Raw genomic sequence first — 19,253 nt, forward strand, 5'->3', positions numbered from 1 at the left:
CCCACAGGTGAATGGGCTTCAGCTGGAGGAGCGATGCAGCTCTCACTGGGTGCACTGTCAGCTCACAGGAGGCGGGACGGTCCCCAGTGTTGCTATTGTGATGCCAGCCCAGGAAGCCTTGGCCAGTCTGAACCTCTCCAGCCCTGACAGTACTTGCGCTTGTGCAATCTTATTGCATGAGAAGAAACCAAGCCTGCCATTTAGAGATCATTAATTAACATGGATCTGAATCTTCAAAAACTGGATCACAGCAGCTCATGGTAAGCTAAGCGGGTGTTCCATGCCATTAACATTGTTACTTCTATAAAGCTAGGATGCCACTTTTTGCAATGAAAAATGAAAGATCTAGTAGGATTATATATTAACTTTAAATAAAAAGGCTAAAATTTTAGAAGGAGACAGCCAGAGAACTGTGTTTCTGCTCAAGAAGGAATATTTTCTGTTTTTCTTTACACTGTTAAGTATGGCTGCACAAGCTCTGCAAAGTCTTCATATACTTGGCAAAGTCCTTCTTTATTCTTCTTCATAGCAGGCCTGACGTGGCTAATTTGACAATAACCACACACTTAAATGCATGTATCTACAGAAATGCTCGACACGTTCTGTGGAGGAAAGAAAGATAATGCAAGAAGTAAATAACAGCAATACAGTATATGGAGACTCAGAAGAGACTGTGTATACGTTTTCAGGTTCCAGCAGGTATGTTTGTGATGCAAGAAGTGAACCAGGGGTAAATCTATAGTCACTGGAGGAATAGAGGCACAAGTCTGAGGTTAATAGGAAGCAGATGTCAGGCTGTTGAGTGAAAAAAATATACGGAAGCTTTCCTGAAGAGAGTAAGAAAAATTGTGACGTGAAAAACATTCTTCCCTTGCTTTTCTCGCACACTGTATTACAAGGATTTCACCTTTTTCATCACTGCTCGTCCTTGACTTTCTGGGTCTTGAGTAGGAATTTTAGTATTTTTAGTACAAACTATACACTATGATAATACATTATCGCTGTGTATTCCACAGGATGATAAAAGTAATGTGATTACTCTGTTTTCAAAGTGTGGATGTTTCGCAAAAGAATTAATTAGTTGCAAGATATTTGTACTTAAATGTACACAAATGATTTTAGTTGAAGTGTTTCACAAGTGAACTGCTTGCCTGATAAGGTCAAGACATAAAAAGTTACAACTTAATGAATCATTACACAGCCCTTGAAATCTGTCAATTTGGCGTAAACTTTAAAGAGTGACTAATTTTGGCAGCAGACCTTTTTTTTCAGCTGCACAAGCAATATGATCCCAAGGTGATCCTGACAGTAGCTGCATAAAAAAATGCATGATCTCATCTGAAGCTTAATCTTGTCCATGTGTATAAACCTAACGTACACAGGATTAAATTTTGTGGGACTCACAGAATTGAATACACAGAATATATGCAATCAAAATATAAGTGTTTAATGACGGCACAGCACATCATCTTTAAGGATGCCTCGATTGCAATGGGCCAAACTGTAAGATTTACACTCAAAGGCTCCAAATCTGCATGGACTCATGTGTGTACAGGAGTCCTACATTGGCCAAGGGCTCCAGTCATTCCTGTCAGTACCTTCACAGATGGATCAAAAACTGAGTTACAGTGTTTGTGCACTTTTTTTCATTCCCAATGTAGAGATATAGTGTTTACCTAATACATTAAGTGTGATTGGAGTCCGTCACTAGTCTTGAAAAGTTTTTTGCAAAAAATCAGAGTAAAGTGAAGACATTGTGAAAGGTTTCTTAAAACGTGACGCAAATGCTTCAAATTCATACAGTAGCACTCGTTTGGGAAACCACTGGAAAAGTACACACACAGTGCTGATTCTCCTTAAGGATTTCACGAGGACATGCATTACTTTAAGCTTTCATCTAAACCTAAAAGATCTTTTCCTACATTGCAGTTTTGTTTTTAAATGCTCTATCTTCACAGCACAGAAATTAACAACTACTGATGCAGGAAGACTGAATTTGGGCAAAATGCATCAGGTTTCGGGGATATTACGCCCATGGTCGGGGTCTTAAAAAAATTGCATAAGAAATTTGGTCATGTAGAGCACCATACCAATAAATGGGAACTAATCCTAACATTAGTCAAAACTACAATATAGGAACAGTGAGGAGTAGGGGAAAATTTCAAAAGTGTAACAGAGATACACACACCTACCATAAGGTTACAGGTATCAACTGGATGATTTCATAAGGGCATGCATGAATTAAAAGCCACATTTTAACAAATGCAGAGATAATGCTGGATTACATTCATTTGTCCTTCTCCTTTGGAACCCCCCATGCTGGTCTTAAAAGTAATTCTTCAGCATTTCATCTGGATCAATCATTCACAATGTTGGTTGGAGAAATCTGCAAAAGCAGTGCAGCAGTGAGCTGGTTAAACACCCTCACAGCCCACAGAAGAGGGCATGTGTGCCGAGCAGAATAATCGCTGCTCCTCTGACCCAGAAAAGATAACACCTTGGTAGGAGTCTCACAGATCATTTCACAGAAAAGTCAAACAATCTTTTTACCATCCATCTACCACACATGACATGTTCATGGCCTGTTGGGTGGGGATGTGTGCTTACAAGGCTAACAGTTGGACCCCAGGCTTTCCATCTGACCATAGCTACACTCTTACACCATTTCATGAAAGTCAAACCTAGTTTTCAAAGATGGATTCCTGAACTGTTCAAACCAACTGTTGCCTCCATTACATGTTAAAGAAAACTAGCACTCTTTGGAGTTCAAAATGTCTATTCAAGGGATTGCAGAAAATGCAGTAAAACAAATGCTCATTATTCTTTACATTCTCTTCCAGAAAAAGCTAACAGCTTTTTGTCCATCGCTTAAGTGAAAGAGTTAAAAGTATTGGGAAAAACTTTAAAAACATTAACATTTTAAAAACTGTGCCACGAAGTGAGGAGATGTATCCATCATCAGTGGTTTCTACTTCAAGTGACAGAATAAAATCAGATTCATTCCCTCTGAATGTGACTTGATTAAACAGATGACTATGTTGTGGTTTTAAAACAATATCAGAGATAAATAGTACCCTTTTGGATTTATAGGAAGTGTATGGATGGCATTGTTTTTGATGGATTTTTTTTTAAATCTTGTTGCAAAATAGGGTAGTAACAATAATCACGTGAGACTAAATGCATTCCAATGTGTTTAAAGGAGGTTATGATGAAAGTTGGTTCTAAAGCTGCTACTAAAAAGGGGAAAGATGGTACTGGTAGTTCTTCATGAACCAAATATCCCCTGGTTAAATATTACACCTTTGACCATTAGGATCTAGTATGCTATGTAGAGGCAATTTAAGGGAAAATTGAGCTTTCAGTTCTGTGTAAATTTCCTGGTAGGGACCCTTCAATCCTTCATGCTTCAAAGATTAAAGATCACTGGCGTTTAGACTTGAATCTAAAGTGAAGGATTGACCTCTCACCTCCAAATCTCACAGAGTATGTTAACTACCAGGCTGGCTGATAAGGCTGACTGCATGCAAACAAAGTGTGGGGACCGGGGACGAGGGAGAGACCTGCCTGGTTATGAAAGAGGCGTGTGTATTGGGGGTGGGGCTTTTTTCTTGTACGGTAAGGGAGGAATTTGTTAATGGGGTTGGTAGATAGAACGTCCGTTAAAGACTAGGACACAGAATCAGTACAGTACAGCCTGACATCAGAGCTCCCAGAGCAATACACAGCAAGGGCTGGATTCCTCAGATATACTCCTTTGGACTTTAAGAAAGACCAAAGACAGTGTTGCTGAATGTGCAAATTATTTTCAATTGTAAACTAACACAATAGAAATGTAACTAGGGACTGCTTTACTTTATGATAAGCAGAAGCCAGAGTAAATGCTAACAGCTAATGCTGCTAAACTGAACTTGTGTAAATGGGGTTGTGATTAAAACGCTCTTTGTCTTTATGTGGTTTGAGGTGTTAATTGCTCGTTGTGTGGCACACTGCTGGAACCTTGGGGAGAGGGAGGAGAAGGGAGTGCTGGCTCTGTGTGAAAGCTGTAGTGAACAGATTTGATAAGGGCATGCAGACATCTGTATGTTCATTAATATCGAGTGACCAGTTACACATGTACTGTACACGGATTCCCTGCAACAATCAGTGCGTGGGTCTTATTTGATCACTTAAATTTGTCAAAATACAGAATTAACGGGGGTGTTTACTCTTATTAAGGATAAGGTCGACCTATGCATCACTGCCAGTTGTGCAGACTCAAAGTATTCAGCAGCTGTTCATAGTGCCTGGGGCATGCCACGTTCCTCTTCCTTCTGATTTCTTTGACTGAAAATACGGGTCGAAGCAAGTAACTTGAGTCACCTGACAAATGCCTGAAAGAGCTTTTCACCTTAAGTAGCAGGGGTCTGCAACCTGTGGCACGCAAGAGGACCTTTAAGGGCATGTCCAATAAAGGCCTCATACGCCAGGAAGAATTTAAGATAAAAAAAGATTACAACTGTGCTTGACTTTCCTGTAACTCTTTACAACATGTTACACCATGAGATGTCTTTGGCATAGAAAAAAAACCCAAATCACTTGGGTTATTTACTGCATTGGTTTATTTCTTGCAATGTTGCAGTACTGTTTTGGCTGTTCAGCACGGCTAGCCTATTGTTTTTACAGGAAGGCTCGCAGTCCGTGCAGTTGACAACCTTCCCAGGTCTTTACGGCGTTTATGGCACGCTTTGCACAGTCATCACGCAATAAAAAACCTTTTGTCAGAAAAAGGACGAAACTACCCCCGAACTGCATGCGAAACAGGATCAGACTTTTCTTTCAGGATTCAAGATATCCGGCACCTTGTCCCGCTGTTTTCTTTTCTTTTTAAACCAGACAGCTTCGATAGCAGGGACGGGGATTTTTCTGCGTTTCAGTGGGTGTTGAGGATTTTGAAATGCACCGCAGTAAAGTCAGTTCGATGTTTAATATTCGCTCGGTTTTCATTTTTTGGAACTTCAGTAGCGTCAGAACGAAACCACCGGAGATGTCCGACTTCTTTCAAAAGTTTCACTTAACCGTTTAAACGCTCATTTATTTTCGAGACACGGTATTTCAGATGTTACGAGGAAAATACACACATTTCAAACTACGTATGTTTAAAAGATCGCTGAAAGCTGTCGGACGTTTTTTCAGCATTTGGATATATATTGTGAGAACAAGTATTTTCGCATATGAAGTTCATTCTTTGTCCTTTCTGTTGCCGGTTCACAAATGTACACTTCAGGCTTGCGTGCTGCTTAAAGTGTCAAGCCACGTAAATAGTAAGACGTGCATATTAATTTATATATTATTATATTTTAATAGTATTTTAATTACTCGAAATGTAAGTAGAGCTGTTATTTACATTAAAGAAATTACCAGTACCACGCAAATCCTTAAATACAAATGTGAGAATGTACTCTTGGCACGCCCCCTCTGAAAGATTAATGACCCCTTTTCGTCGAGCAATCTTTTCCCAATTCCAGTGTCTAGATCCGGAGACATGCTGAATTTCAGTATCAAAACGAAACTGGGTTAAAAGCAATATCTAACGAGGAGTTGCTCATGCTTGGCATAGTGCGACCACAATCATTTTCCCTTTTACACTCCTCCTGCTGAACTGTTTTGATAATGATGGTAATTAATCCTGCTGAACGCAGCTTTCAGATCCAGCTCTTGGCAGCGAGCAATACAAGCTACTGGATGTCAGCTTCAGTCCTCGCTATTTTCAGTCCGTTTGCATTCACACCATCAAGATTCCAGGACTTCACAAGCAAGTTGTTTCAGAGTACAGTATGAGGCTTCTGACTTTTTTTCCTAAAATCAACTATACATATACAACTATAAATGCAAAGCAGTTGTGAATGTAAAGTTCCACTATGTACCTATTGAAAACCTCACTCCTCACAGAGCAAAACAGCACATATAGACTCACAAAGTCATTCTGCACCAGCCAAACCACTGAATGTATGAATCACTGATACTTTTAGAAACAGGCATTTCTGTCATCTATAGAAATCTTCAGGTACAGTACGCACAGTACATTGCAGTTTAGTTTTCCTGAACGCTAGCCACACAGCACAGAAAATACCAATTTAAAATGGTAAAACGTCTGCACAGGAGAATTCATTCAGTTACATGGAACTACTTTGAGGGGCATAATGATTGAGGTCTTTTCCAGCAGTTCAAAAATGGAAAAAAATGATAACAGAAAAGAAATCTGAACACAGCACCATGTCTTTGGCAAGTAAAGGGTTAACATTCCCAGAATTCATTAATACAACAGTAAAGCAACACTGAAGATGAAGAGAGAACTACCAAGAGGGAGAAAAGAGGAAGGTTTTCACAAACACTTACCAAAGTTTACAGCCACCAACACGATGCTGGCGGAGGACAAATTTATAAAAACAAAAGTCTGCAAAAAAGTAGGTACCTCCACCTTCTTTTTTTCAGAGGGCAAATAGGTACCTCTGGTTAAAAAACATTTTAGAAAACGGAGTTTTTCAGACTTGTGGCTGCAACATAAAAAAAGCACAGAAAGAAGTGGCAAATTGTCCACACGTTTCTGGTGTGTCTCTGCTGTGCTCCTGGACTGTATCTGATCTGCGAGTCTCCCTGACAGAGGCAGGCAACTGGAGGCTGGGAGGAGGCGGTTGCTTCCTTCCAGATGTTCAGATGCAGTAATGAGTTGCGCGCTGAGCTACACACTGAAGCCACAGGAAAAGCTGTCATACAATACCTTCCACACACACAAAAAATAGAGGGAAAGCCAAACATGGGCAGGAGGGAGTACTTCCTTTCTGTTGTCAAGGAAACTGCCAGGAAAACTACGGGCTCATTAACTGGACTAAGTTTTTCCTTTCATTTAAAGTTTCCCGAATGTGAAGCACACATTCAGCAGTATCTCCAGGCTGCTTTTTTGGTAAAAATCATGCGTAAATATTAAGGGTGTCCACTCATCATAATTATATTGTTTATGGTAATGAAGTAATAGAAGTGATATGTATTTTTAGTACAGCCCTCATAAAGTCAATTGAATATTTTGTTACAACATCCCATAGATATATTATTTAAAGGGGCTTTCCACCCCACTTGGGACTGTGAAGTGTTTCCCGAAAGAACAACAAAAATTGTCCCTAAAGCCTGAGCCTCAGGACCTGCAAAGTTTTGATTAAGCCATTGAGAGTACCCATTTAACATGAATCTGCTAAAAACTCCTTTGGGGATACGCATGCTACTGAACAGGCTAATTAATAATTATTTGGATTTTACCATTTCAGTCATTGACATTTAGCAGTGCATATCGAGGCCATATTCAAATAGAGTGGAGGCAACAGAGCAGGGTGGTTTTGCAAGTAAATGTTATTTTTCTGTAAGTGTAATGTGTGTTTAGCAAAGCAGAGCCTTGCTGTCTAATGTGAGAGCTGACTGTGTGCAATGGCAGACAAGAGAGGGCACTCGAAACTGCAGCTTGTATAGAACATCATTAAAAAAAGGATCAGTTCTTCACACGCACCCCACAGACCCCAAAGGAGCTTCCTTTGTGTGTGATTGTCATGGCGACACAATGTTTGCTCTTCAAACACAATAGCTTCCACTATATTATCTGCAAACACTGGGAGTTGCTGTGTGGGGGTGAGTTAATATTCTCCAAGGGCACAGCTTGAAATATACTGTAAATCTGGTTACCCTGAAGGGCACAAATTTCCACGTCTAAACCTGACAGTACCTGCCCGTGGAAGTGCTTTCATTATTTGGGAACAGATCTTTCGGTCTGCCTCCTCCAGGGAGGTCTGTCATGTTTCAGAATCCATGCCAGCAGCTTGGTGTGGTGTTTTGGGCATGAAACTGAGACAGAAACAGCCATAAAGCCCAGCGTGAGATGAAAGAGTCCCCAGTACGACATTTAATTAAACTTGTGTCGGACACAAGAATGACAGTGTGACCCCACCAACTCGGTCCAGTTCTCAGACTTCTTGCCTTCATGTTCTTTATTGAGTTCCAGGAATTTAAGTGGTGAAAACCAACTGGAAAATTGAAATATAAAACAGGTAGCTCAGTCAGCAAGCACAGTGAAAGATGCTAATTTCTAATATTTTTTATATTGTTTAATTTTACAAATCAAGATCAAAAAGGATGTCCTGAAGCAGCAGCCTGAACAAAATCATCTGTTTTGAGATTCACCACTTTAGTGGATGTTCACATTTTAAACTGGTTACAGTTCTTCAGAGTCTTGCATTTGCAGGGCGGTGCAGTGGCTCTGTGGCTCAGGATCAGCGCCTGTGGCTGGAAGGTTGCCAGTTCGTATCCCGTGGCCAGCAGAGGAATCCTACTCTGTTGGGCCCCTGAGCAAGGCCCTTCACCCCAACTGCTCCAGGGGTGCTGTATAAATGGCTGACCCTGCGACCCCAAGCTTCTCTCCCTGTCTTTGTGCCTGTGTCTCATGGAGAGCAAGTTGAGGTATGGGAAAATACAAATTCCTAATACAAGAAATTGTATATGGCCAATAAAGTGATCTTATCTTATCTATTTGATTTAAGGAGGGTAAAAAAAACTACCTGTAATAGTCCAGGAGATGTCAGACTCAGGTCTAACGATTGCTTTGTGCTGCAAGCCATTCTGTATGTCTCTCAAGAGACAGGCTCTTTTGAGATAAGCGTTTTTTCATTTTTGTAGAAGAAAGTACAGAACTGTAAAAACAGCACTTGTAATTGCAGAAATGTAGGCCTTCTGATACCATGGAAGTGATGTTTAAAATGTTCTTGAAATTCTGTCTACAAGTCTTTGAACTGCCAGCTAGTTTGACACCCATCTCTTGGACACGTTAAAGAGAGAACCTTGACTTCTTTATAAGGCATTGTAGTTTGTTTTTTTTAGTCCGATTTCAGCTCTAATTCTTGCTCCTTATTTGATTAAAAAAACAAATGTTAGGAGCAAATAAGGCACCCTTCCAATGATCTTCATTATTAAAGTAAATATTCTGAGTTCTGTGATCTGTTTGCAGCAGCAGTTAATCTTTCTGTTCCAGTTGAGAGTTTTGAACTGTTCTGGATTTCTCTGCACAGTCCACTCACAGCTGGCAGATGTCCACTTGTCTGTGATGTTGATTCAATGTCCGTAAAGCAGGATTTTTTCAAGCAAAAAATAAAAGTGCTGCGAGGACAATTTTTCTTGGCAAGCCCTGCACAATCCCATTACTATAGAAGACTGAATGCAGTTAAAACATTTTTTAGTATAGCACATGCAACCTCTCGGGGCACAAAATATGAAGCAGATACAGAGGTATGTTTGACTTTTAAGAATCCTCTGTTCTCCTTCTCACATTCTCATTTACAGTGATGACCTGGAAAGTGTTCCTTGACACAGCTGGGCATTTTGCTGGAGAAATAGGGGTGAAGTTACTTGCTCAGAGCCAGAGCCTGCAGTGCTTTGCCCACAACCCCGCTATTGGAGTTTGAAATTCTACTTTCTACTTCCAAGCACAGGCTCCTAAACACTAGTCCACCTCTTTCCATTGTCTTACAGAAGCTAAGGAATCAATTGCATTTAAAAATAAAAAAGAAATATCTAGCAAATAACAGACCAAAGAAGACTAGTCCCCGACAAGACAGCGCTTATTTACTTTGTGGTGATAAGTTAAAGAAAGATAATAAACAATAGCTCCCATCTGGGTTCCAGGGAAAACAGAATAAACACTCCAGCTAGACGCTGAACTTAAGTTCTCTTAAACAGCAGCAGGACTTACTGAAACTGAGTAGGTATTAGAGATTTTATTTGTTTTATTTGATAAAAATGTTGGCAGGTCTATTAACTGTATTGCAAATAGAGAATCAGCCTTTCTCAATGACATAAAGCCCATCAGGATGTGTGCCTATAAACGCACAAAGAAAGCATTGTTTCCTCTTTGCAGAAAGGAGTTTTCAGAACTCATTGAGGCTGGCAGTTTCCTCTGTGATATAATAATTGGCAAGTATAATTCATTTAGTTGAGTTTATATTATATTTCTATTAGCTCATAGCCAAAAAAAAGACACTAAAGGAGATCAAATCGGGATGCTGGTAGCCACAGGACACATGAGTCATAGCAGCAGCCGTAGAAAATCCACTTCTTTACAACTACAGCATCTGATTCAAAGACTTAATGAAATACGTTTTTAGCAACCTTATTTGCTGTCTTTCTCTAACTCTTTATCCAACTCACAATCATAGCCATCGGTCCCTCATAACCTAACACACCAAGCCCTCCAGAATTCAGAAAAACAATCTTTATTCTCCCATTCCCTCTGGACTCGCAAATAATCATTTTCATCCAAAATGAGCCTGGGCAATTATTCCTTTTCTTCCTTGATTCTCGATGCCCTATGGATTGTAATGGCATTCATTTTGATGACAGTCAATTTCAGTTCCCTGACGGTAACTCGAGAAGTTGAGGCTACACCTTTAAACATGAAAACACATGTTCATATCTGAAATCAGGCTGCAGCTCATAAAGTATTGCATGCCTATTTGCCAAGAGCTCTTGAGCATGCATATGCTTTTATAATTAGCCGTGCTGTAACAGGTTTGCCAGAGCTGTATTACCTTTTCTTATGGGATACGGCATGTTTAGTGCTGTGCTCAGTAAGCTAGAATGGTTTAACCCTTCCACCAGGAGAAAACTCAGTGTGTGCACCCCCCCTTCACAGGAGGAATATTATCTCTGTGGAGTCACAGCTCTATCAGCATCCGCCATCTCTTTAAACCGGAGAGATAAAAACTATCTTACCCTTTATCCTTTCAGCAAGGTCACAGAAACCTATCCCCTCTTCTGTCTCTAAGCTGAAAGCTTAAGACTTCCTTGTTGAAACCTCTAAAGCAGGGAACATGTGATGGTGATTGGTGGGCCTTCGGTCGGAGGAGGAGGGATGTGTGGGGGTTCAGCGATGCCTGTGAGTTGGAAAGTGGAAAAGAGAGGTCTGTTTAGTATTAAGCAGGAGGGCTGCAACAGGAAATGTTTTTTGGAAGACTGACGCAGTGCCCTTGTGGTCAATACCACGCTCAGTCCTCTCAGCTAGGCTGTTAAAGCCCTCAGTGTTTTCTTCTGCAGCTTTGGGGATGGAGGTCATACTGAACAAGCAGGGATTACGTAAACAGTTCACCACTCTCTTGGACCAAGCTCTTGGTCCACACCCTCTGCCTCTGCAGGTTATAGGAGTGGATTGAGGCTGTGCCTGTCGCATGCAATTTTGAGGTGCCCACTGTGCTGGTTCATGTGGAGTATGTGTTACACACGCAGCTAAACCTAAGCATAACAGGTGAACAGTCAATTGCCAGCACTGAGCAGGTTTATTTGCTCATTGTAATAGCACCATGGAAAACTAAGTCGCCAGGATTAATTTAAAGCAATTTTCAAAACCCACCTCAGACTCTGTAAAAAAAAACCAAAGGCGATCCAATTGTGTTCTCCAGCTCTCATAAAGCAAGATCACCAGCTGTGATTATTGCTACCAAGCGGGTAAGCATGTGAGAAAAACACTGCGACAAACAGAGCTTCATATGGATTCACCCCATCAGCCTGTTGTTTTGATGTTCAGTTTCAGGGTGACAGCCTCAAGTTTGCTTCAATTCAAACAGTTTATATTAGAGAAAAGGGGATCAGTTGTTATTTCAACATAAAATATCAATTTAAGATACAAGAGTAGTTTATACACAAGTAATGGGTTAGAAATATTGCAAACAAGACCTTGGATATTAAGCATGTGAAATTCAGGATGAGACCAAATCACCGCTCTTTGGAAGACGTATAGCCAGCCACTTTCAGCAGCCAGAGTTTGCATCCTGCTAGCTACCTGGGGAACAGGCAAAAGTAATGTTCTTCCAACTGATAAGGTGTGTCCAGAGCAGCTTCTCCTCAATCTGTGTTTTATGGACTCTGGCATCAAACATTCACAAGGCCTTAAGCAATTCCACAGGAAAGGAAAGCTGGGGAGGTAGATACTTTAAAATCACAGCCCAAGCAGATGATTAACTTCCATGTATCCTCACCCCTCAAGAAATCTCCTGCAGCAGAAGTCTAAAATATCTACCGCTTTAAAAAGCCAAAACTACAACTGGCAGGAGCAGAAAAGCTGTACCTACAAATGGAATAATATAATGGGCACATGTGAAGTATTAAAAGGATTACTGAGGCAGGCCAGACCAGGAAGGACTGCAGTTTCAGCCAACCTGCCACTTTAATCTATAAACAGATTCACACGAGGTGATCACAGATGGTAAAATTGGTTAATTGCAATGCACATTGTCACATGCTGTTCAATTAGTAGGTTTGGCGTATATAAGGGTGTGTTACCAAGTGGTAGTTCAGGTTGGTGCTGGGGTGTGGGTAGGTTCCCCACTATACTCTTTCAATATGCTTCAGAAGTCCTAACTAGTTCTTGATGTACTCAGGCACCTTGAACTACCTGACATAAATCAGGCTCTTTTACAATTGTATTTGAGCAACGACTGAGTGTTAGAGGCTTGAGTCCCAAGCAGAAGCAACCACTTATATGTTCCATTGCTGAAGAAGAAACAAGCTCTCCAACAAACCTCCTGAACATGCAATGATAGTTGGCAACATGAGCTCTTGACAGTCTCAAGAACCTTTTTCAGGATTAAGTTTTATATTATAATTAAATAATATCTCCAGTGTCCCCAGTAAATGTTGTGCCTCCTAATTATGTTTTGTATTGTTAGGAACCTGAAATGCCATAGGCTTTGAACACTTATTTTGCAATGGAAGTGAAAAATTGCCTTAAATTTAAATTTGCATTTCAGTGTAGTTTATTTCTGCTGCACTACATAGGGTATCACCATATTTATTGTGCCACTAAACTCTGTAATGAGAAAATGTTTTCCTTTTTCCTGTCCTGTGGAGACAGTAAGGGATCCTCCTACTGAAACTGCTTCTTATTCTGAATAAAACTGCAATCTTTAAATATGAATAAGCACTGAATCAAGGGTAATTTTAAGCTCTCAACAGTCATGACAATGGTTTGAACAGATAATTTCCCTAATAACACAAGCGCATTTTGGAAGAAAAACTAGGTGATGGAAACATAAGAGTTTATCTTTTGTTAATGAGGTGTTAAACAGCAGAAAGTATAAAAAATGCAGCAGTTCAAGAAACTAATTGTAAACCATTAGTGTTTTGAACCCAAAATACAGAAGGGTGACACGTGTGCTTTATTGTGCCAGTTTAAAGAATTAACAGCCCTGTCGGTACAACAGAATTGATTTTCATTATTTCCAAAAATGGCACGAGTGCGTAAGGGGAATACTTGTTTGGAGGTGACTTTTTGTCTGCATGTAAAAAAAGTGGGAGAAAAGGGATAATTATTCTTCTGACAGTCGGATGAAAAGCAAATAGGAACCAGAGGGAAGAAGCGAGCGGGCCTGATCTTCTGCTCCCACTGGAGGTGAATGGCCTGCCCCTGACAAGCACCATCTGTAATTTCCAGAATTCGTACACTCTGCTCTTTTGGCCCTTGTTCTCCCACATTGACCTTGTCATTCCTGGATAATTTTGGTCTTGGAAAGCAGCTGTTTTAAATTGCCCAGACTGCATATTTCACAAAGGGGGGTTTGCTAACAAACTGCTTTCCAAAGAACACACTGTTCAGGGTTAAGTGTGTCCAATAGCAGCTGAAAAAAATGCACGTATGCTTGTCCTTTTTTTCTTGCAACCAGCTTGTTTTATTTATCCAGCTTCTCCGTGGGATGTGAGATATTCTAGTATTCTTTTGCAGAAAGCTTCCTATCATTCTCCTCCTGTGAACTCTAAAACACTGTCCAAAATTAACATGCTATCCAGGCTGGTACACACCCAGCTCTGTGTACAAAAACTTAAATGTGAAGTACAAAAAAAGTAAATGAAGTAGAATTACGTGGGCAGTAGAATTTGGGAATTTATGTCACTCTGCACCTCAGCTTGCAGAGAGAAAATAAAATGAGGAACCTGTTCCAGAAAAACAAAAGAATTTGTGACTCCTGATGTACTTGCCTATGATCCTTGTGTGACAGGTCTGAGCAAGACTGAGCTTTAAATTCTAAAACAGGAAGCCTTGTCATTTAGTCCTGCACACTAAACCTTAAGAGTGCCGGGCGATTTTCACTTTTGTTTTTCATGAGGGGGCATATTGCAACATGGTGAGTATGCCTAGGAGACTGAATTTTTTTGCAGTTTTAAGAGTGTGATGCAAACAAAGACACAAAAACCCAGCTGACTGGAGAACTTTGAATTAGCAGGAGAGATGCTGTCTTCATGTAATGTAAGTCGGCACTTTCTTTTAATTAAAATCCTTTCTTACTAATGAGTACCCTGAAGACAACAGAGACTTTAATTTGTTTTCCCAGCTATGACAGGCAGACTTGAATGTTTAAAGAGTTTGCAAATGTTTGGCAACAGGAGTCCGAACCCTTCCAGACCTTTTCAAAAATGCATTCTTGGTTGAGGCTTGAGGCGAGGCTTCACTTTCTGACTTTGCCAGTGACAAATAGAACTGTCCAGATAGCTCTTTGGAAGGTTGAGTTTCTACAAGCCACAATTATAATGACTTCACATCTGAAATGTAGGTTTTGAGTTATGTGCGAAATGAGGCCTCATGTGTGCTGGACAAATTTAAACTTAACTCCCTTTGCTAGTAAGCAGTTTCATGCTAACGGATTGACTGGATTTTGTGTTCCCAAAGTGAAAATTGGTAGTCACACTGGAGACCAGAGAAGGCAGTATGGATTTCAAAGTGGTGAAGTTCCCGATGTTTTGGCTCAAGATATGTTTGGGGCATTACAGTAGCCTTTGTCTCCAGTTTTCTGTTGCATGATTGATGCACTTGATTTTTAGAAACCATCTGGGGATGCAAACAGGAACCTGTTAATGCCTGTTTAAATTCCCTGCTTTCCATGGTACAGCGGGTAACAAGCTTTACAAGAAAGCTGGGATAAATGGTTTGGTGCTCCCAGCCGTAAACTTTCCACCCAAAACATTTTCCAGCACGCCCACCTGGAAAGTGTCTGTCTGAAATTAAAGCTATTCCGCTCCACTCGGAGTTGCAAGGTTACAATGTCCCTTTATTCCCCTCATTTCTGTATGTGTTAAGATCCTTTTACACACTGGTCGCAGATCACAGGTCTTGCTAATCTCCAGTTTTATCCAGTTTCAGCTTAGAACTGCTGTTGCTGTTCCCAGCCACTTGCACCTCTTGAGCAAAACTTGCTGTTGAAAGCTGAAAGCCTCCTGTAAAGTGATTCTCTAATCCATCATCAGTTTCAACCAAGAGACTGAGGATTTGGAACAGGCACTGTCTGCAAAGCAAAGGAAAATGACCAAAGGGGCTTCTTCCACAGCAATCTTTCTCATTTTTACTACAAGACATAATTAGGGATCCTGCAAATGGAAGGGAGGAAAATGACAAGGTCCATTAAGAATGATACTGTATTGATTTAAGTGAGATACTGTATCCAATTCTTGGAGCAAAGCACAAATCAAGGCAAATCCTGTTGCTTTTTGTCTCAAGCCAAAAAGAACCAAACAAAATAATTGGCTGGACACACACAATTATTCAATATCCCTTCTAATAATTTATTGGCCACCGTTCCGTTCCATGGAACACATATGGCCACAATACATTTGACATATGTAAGCAGGATATTCACTTACACCTCATCATTTTCCAAGGCTGCTGGTTATTTTCCTTTCTCGGCCTGTTGCCCACCAACAGGATTGATAGGATCTCCCATCCCAAGCCAGGCTTTCAGCAGCTTCCCCGAGGGAGCAAACTGCAACTTAGAGATCAGATAAGATCCTTGGTTTGCCTTCAGCGTTCCTGAGCTGATGAACTATTTCCTGAATTTTCTACCTTCCTGTGTGCAAAGCCTATCTTCAAGCGAATAAAGCCATCTTGCAGGCCCACCTCCCTGTTTGAAAGTTGATATATTTGGCATCTGAAGAACAATTGTGTAGATAAAATCTATTTAATCTGCAATGTATTTGGTCCGCAGTTGCTCAGGAGGAGTTGAAAGTAAACACCTCTTAAACATAAGAAACTGAACAAAATGGTGTGCACTGTCATTTTTTTTACAATGCATCCATTCACTATGATATTTGGCTGGGCACTGAAGCATGTGTGCTTCATAAAGGTTTAATGTGCTACACCATGATAAAAGCAGGGTGCTGAATCACATTGAAAACAAGGTGCAGCACAGATGGGCAATCCATGTAATTGTACATGCAGTAAGAAGCAGTAAGGAAGCAAAAAGTGCTTGTGCATTCTGAGCATCGAGAGGCTGCACCTCCTCGGCTAGGGGCTGAAGCTGGTGTGCCAAGCGTAGTTACCCCTGCTAGTGTAAAGTATGGTTTCTGCAGCCGCCTCATCTGAGCTCCCACATCCCTAAATCTCAGTATAACCCTAATCCTACCCAAACACTAATCCTAAACATAACCCCAGCCCTACCCCCGGCATGATGCAGCTGCTAAAATCGCTAACCTTACTGAAACAACAAGAGAGCTCGTGTCATTGTGTTTCAGTACTAATATTTGCACTCCTAGAAGAAGAATTGCAGCCCCCTGCTGAAAACCTGCACCTCTGCTTCACCACTCAATGCAGGTACAGTCACGTACAAGTACAGATTACGAATTGTAAGTTATGATGGAAAAATACAATTGACAAAGCAACTGCTCTGTGCAAACTGGGTAAAACCTCAGGAGAACTGCAGAATCACAGTGGGATTCATTCTCAAGTGTTTAGTAGACGTGCACTGCAGATAATTATAAGAAACAAAGTTAAATGCAGTTTCTGAGACTTTGCAGGGTCTTCTTTTTTGCCACACCCAAGAGCTGATGGGGGATGGGGCCACAGATAAAAAGCTCTTCGCCTTGGCGTTCACATCTACCCTCTCATTAGAGTACTGCTAGGAGGAGCAAGCCATTTTAATATAATGACAGATAATAACAGTGATTCTAACAGCTGTTAATGGGGGAAGGAGCCACGTTACAGCAGCGTTACATTAGGATGACAATAAAGCAATGGATCTGTTGCTTTCCTTAGCCTGCAGGCATGCTAAGACTTTGCCGAGGCAGAGAATTGTTCCTGCTCTGTTATCAGCACACATGGGGGTGTTAAGCTCAATTGCACGCTTTCCAGATTTCTCACCTGGGACGCATTCCTGTCAGAGCGAGGGCTCGGCTCTGCCTCCAGCCGCCCCCCCCATCCCCAGCTTGGCCGCCAGGATCTCTGGCTGTCGTGAGTGCTGACACACACAGCAAATTAAAACAAACAGACGGGGCTCTTGCATCAGCAGGGCCATCTGCGCTGCCAGCCATTAGGAGTTTGAGCAAAGGTCCCAGCCAACAGGCTCCAAAATCTCTTCCAACAGTAGTAGATAAATAATCCAACAGTATTAGATAAATGGCATTAATCTGTACATTTATGTTGCTAGGTATACAACACAATAACCTTTTTGCTTGTTTTCATACATACCAATAAATTTATCTGTAATACACTTTTTCTAGCTCTAAACATGGACCTGCAATATTATGACACACTAAATTAAATTACAGATGCAATATTTTGATATTTAAAAGATGACTGTTTTAGACTATATTCCTACCATATTAAAGACCTTGGCATTTCTTTTAACGGAGCACTGTACTGTATGACACCTTCATAATAAAGTACAACACTATACCATATGACTTTGAAAATAAGAGACAATGACTTTGACAATTAAGCTCCTGTCTTCCTATACACCGAAGCATGCAAGCAACAGCATGTACATGTACAAACAGCTCAGCACGAGCAGCAGCAAGGAGACTCTATAGAGTGTCTAATGTGGGATGATTTTGAATTGTACCCATTGTGTCAGTAGAAAACAAAAGCTTTATGTTCTTAGTCAGAGCTACACGGGAAATATAAATTTGAAAAAGAATAGTTTTTTTTTGCTGGCATAAGTCAAATGTTGCAATGAGGACCCAAATCATATTTACTGACCATAAAATACCGAGCTATATAGCACACTATTATATGCAGAAGCCTACGATATTTTATTTTATGTTTGGTGCTGACATGGGAAGACAAAATATTGCTGCCTAAAGTGGAACCATCTGTCAGTCACAATTAATTTAGCATTCAGAATTTACTTAGAATACAGTGCCTGATTTCATAGAGTCTGGACATCTCTAATAAATTATAAAATAGTGTAGGGTTTTTCTGAAGATAGCACCCAGGCAGGCATCATCCCAAACCCATTTCTGGCTGTCACAGATAATACTTGCAGATTCACTCTGTGCACTGACAGCTGCCCTTCACTGACTGCCAGATTACCATACAGCAAGCTAACAAGTGAGAACACTTCAGATTTCACACGACAGTAAAAAGAAAACATACTTTCTCATAAATCATGTCACCCCCATATTTTTTAGAAATGTGTGCTACCATCAGCAGTTGGGCTTCTTCACACAACTCTGAGCACAAATCATGTTGCAAAAGCAAGGAGAGAAATGATAACGCACTCAGGTGGCCTGATAGTGCTCTGCCTCTGAACGAGAACCTGGGAGCTCTGATGGATGGCAAAAGCTCTCAGAGTCATTGGCTGAATATTATACCAAATATTCCGAAAAATATTCGTTCTTTCTGAAAAGAACGGACACAAAATCAACTATCTGACAGAGCTGTATTGCTATTTTCTACATATTTTTGAAACCTGAAATGGACAATATTAATAAAAAAACATCAACCTGGAGTGGAAAGTAAACAGTTCCATCTGCACCTACATAATGAAGGTTGAACAGAGCCAAAACCTTAACTGATCTGTCTCAAGCACGCCTTCTCTGTGAAAACGAGCCGACATATTAACAATTTTAAAATAAATATTCAAAGGACTGTTTTCTCTTTAAATATTTTTCTTTAGAGATCATGTGTGCCCAGAGGTATGCAAGAAATTTAAATCCCCACTGCTTTGTATGCTGGGTTTTAAATAATAAGTGGGTCTTATTTAACATGAGCCTGAAGTAACATTGGAGACCTGGCTAATGTTCATTTGAGAACATGTTCTTAAAAAAAAGTATTACGAGGCAGTGACTACATAAACACAAGCCAGTGAGACCCAGTCAGAAGCCCAGACAGTGAAGCTCACTGGAGGATCACAGTCTGTTAAGTGATACACTGTGCAAAGCTTGGAGGGGGCTGGAATGGAGTTTCTGACACAGAGCAGGATTTAATT

The 19,253-nt window shown here is 40.6% G+C and overlaps 1 protein-coding gene across 3 annotated transcripts in view; it reads right to left on the reverse strand.

Annotated features, from left to right (window-relative positions):
• Positions 1-19,253, reverse strand: part of eva1ba (eva-1 homolog Ba (C. elegans)) — a 38,025-nt gene that overhangs the window by 11,028 nt on the left and 7,744 nt on the right. For 2 of the 3 annotated variants that reach the window (XM_088932946.1, XM_088932947.1), the window contains one exon: positions 10,783-10,943. The gene's annotated coding sequence lies outside the window, so the exon portion shown is untranslated. Of the gene's footprint in view, positions 1-6,375; positions 6,728-10,782; positions 10,944-19,253 lie in introns of those variants that run through there. The other variant, XM_088932945.1, reaches the window with a different exon arrangement.

The sequence above is a fragment of the Atractosteus spatula genome, chromosome 14, assembly GCF_055471065.1.
Source record: "Atractosteus spatula isolate fAtrSpa1 chromosome 14, fAtrSpa1.hap1, whole genome shotgun sequence".
Taxonomy (NCBI): Eukaryota; Metazoa; Chordata; class Actinopteri; order Semionotiformes; family Lepisosteidae; genus Atractosteus; species Atractosteus spatula.